Raw genomic sequence first — 2,941 nt, 5'->3', positions numbered from 1 at the left:
GTGGTTGGGTGAGTAGATTCTAGCTTTATCTTTTTGGCTTTTATCTTCCTTCCTCTGGTTCTTAATGGTGCTTCCTTTTATCATCTTTCAGTGTTTCATCTTCTCTCATTTCTTTATCGACTTCTTCTCTACCTCCTGCCGTACCCACGAGTTCCGAGCCTCGGGACTCACAACATTCTGTTGATGAAGTCGCCGCGGGGGCTTCAGAGCTACCTGGCGGAGTTGCGAACTTGGCCGTTCCGGAGGTGACTGTGGCCGTCGCGCCGGGTCCTTCTGAGGATTTGGCTCCGGCTTCTCTGGAGGTTGCCTTGGTCGCTCCTTCTTCGCCCCAGCCGGCCTCTCCTTCCCCTTCTCTTGCTTCCGGCGGCCCTTCGATTTTCGGTGACGTGGTGCAACAGTTTGATGCCACTCATCGGTTATCGGAGCTGACCGCAGCCTGGGGGAGCTTGTCGACCCTTGCATCTTCTTTTGGTGAAAAGCTCCACTTAGGTTTTATTGCTACTTCTTTTTTGCGTGTTTGTTTTTCTTCTATCCTTACGTCTTGTTTCTCTTTGCCTCTTTTTGCTCAGTCTTTCTCTCGCGATCATTCTGGCTTCTTCTTCTCATCTGACAATGAGAGGAAGTTGTCTTCGGAGGTGGACGCTCTGAAAGCCGATCTTGACCTCCTCCGGGCTGAGTTGGAGACAGAGCGTCAAGTGCACCAGAAAGAGGAGAAGACCCTTCGCGCCCGGGTAGTGGAGACGGATAAGCAGAGAGATGCTGCAGTGGAGTCTGCGAAGAATGAATGTAAAGGTGCCGCGGGTTCTGCCTGTTTCTTCTTGTATTTTGACTTGTTTTCCCGCTGACTTGTTCTTGGGTGTCCTGTCTAGCTCTCCGAGTTGAGAAGCAGAAGCTCTCGGAGAGTATTGATGAAATGAAGGCTCTTGTCCGTTCTAGTCACAATAAAGCTGAGGAGGTAATTACTCATGCTGAGGAAGAACTCGCCCTTGCTAGGCTGATTAGGCGCGGAGCTGACAGAGATCTTGTGCAGGCCCAAAAAACTATTGAAAACTTGTCCGGGAAGCTGGCGACAGCTACTGAGAATTGGAATGCTTTGTGGAAATCTTTTCGTTCAGTAGCCGATGTCCTTCGGACTCCGGCGGATGACGGGCAATCTTGGGCGCAGTTCATTCCCCGGATTCCGACTCGTTTCCAAGAGTTTGCGAAGAGGTGTGCCCAAGTATGTACCAAGAATGTGCTGGCCCAGGTCCGGGTCCTTGCTCTAGAGGCGCCTCTCTCCAAGATAGCAGAAGAAGCTAATAGCCAAGAATATCTTGACGCCGTTGAAAGGATGGAGCCTGAGGTCGAAGATCTAGCCAGTAGGGTTGTAGATAGTCTAAGTATTGATATTTCTTTTTCTGATGACAATGCCTGACTCGATTGAGCATCCTCTTGTAATATTACACTCCTTTTTAAATGAAGATTCTTTATTTTCGTTGATGTATTCTTTGCCTGGGTGCGGTTGAAGTTATTGGACTTGCTGAGTACCTTGTCCTGTTCCTGTCTCTGCTCCGTAAAACAATTTTGTGCGTTATTCTGACGAGGCCCCTCGATTTGTCGAGTACTTTTCTTTTCTTTCTCCCTTGTGATCCGTCGAGTGCTTTGCGTTAACAACCTTTCGCCTGCGCTATGTGAAATGACTCGGTATAGAATGTTGCCTTGATAAACTTCGGCATCCGAGTGCTTTCTTGAGTGGCGCTCGTGCTTTTCTGAAGAAAAAAGTATTCCTTTTCCTATCTGGATGTAGCCCTCGAGCCTCTTGCTTTTCGGAATGAAGTGCTGGAGGGTCTTTTGAAGTTAAATTTCGGTCGACTTGTTTTGGGTGTTAGCTTTTAGCTACCCTCATCGGCGGGCTCAAGCATCTTTTCAGCTATTTTGCACTCGGCCGGGACGCTCAGGCATGTTTTCAGCCATTTTGCTTTTTGTTTCGGGTGTTAGCTTTTAGCTACCCTCATCGGCGGGCTCAAGCATTTTTTCAGCTATTTTGCTCTCGGCCGGGACGCTCAGGCATGTTTTCAGCCATTTTGCTTTTTGTTTCGGGTGTTAGCTTTTAGCTACCCTCATCGGCGGGCTCAAGCGTTTTTTCAGCTATTTTGCTCTCGGCCGGGATGCTCAGGCATGTTTTCAGCCATTTTGCTTTTTGTTTCGGGTGTTAGCTTTTAGCTACCCTCATCGGCGGGCTCAAGCGTTTTTTCAGCTATTTTGCTCTCGGCCGGGACGCTCAGGCATGTTTTCAGCCATTTTGCTTTTTGTTTCGGGTGTTAGCTTTTAGCTACCCTCATCGGCGGGCTCAAGCGTTTTTTTCAGCTATTTTGCTCTCGGCCGGGACGCTCAGGCATGTTTTCAGCCATTTTGCTTTTTGTTTCGGGTGTTAGCTTTTAGCTACCCTCATCGGCGGGCTCAAGCATCTTTTCAGCTATTTTGCTCTCGGCCGGGACGCTCAGGCATGTTTTCAGCCATTTTGCTTTTTGTTTCGTGAAAACAACTCGTTGAAAGTCATGACAAGACATGCTGTGGACGAATGTCATCTTTATTGATCATGAGTATAAACTACTACATATGTTGCTGAAGAGTATTGCTTTTCGTCGATTGTGAACGTTGGTCCCTTGTGGCTTGCATATCTGTTTTTTCTTGAGTTGTTTTTACGCGTAGAATCTTCTTAGCTGGCTGATGTGCCATGTATTGCTGACTTCTTTTCCATCTTCGGTTATTAACTTGTATGTTCCTGGTCTGGTGACTTTTGCGACAATGAAAGGACCTTCCCATGGACTGAGTAGCTTATGTCGTCCGTCAGTCTTCTGTATCCTTCTTAGTACCAAGTCTCCGACTTGTAGTGATCGAGGTTGGGTACTCTTGTTGTAATGCCGTCTTAAACCTTGTAGGTATCTGGCTGATTGGAGGG

The sequence above is a fragment of the Miscanthus floridulus genome, chromosome 8 (genome assembly GCF_019320115.1).
Source record: "Miscanthus floridulus cultivar M001 chromosome 8, ASM1932011v1, whole genome shotgun sequence".
Taxonomy (NCBI): Eukaryota; Viridiplantae; Streptophyta; class Magnoliopsida; order Poales; family Poaceae; genus Miscanthus; species Miscanthus floridulus.
Note: the sequence above shows the minus strand (reverse complement) of the source record.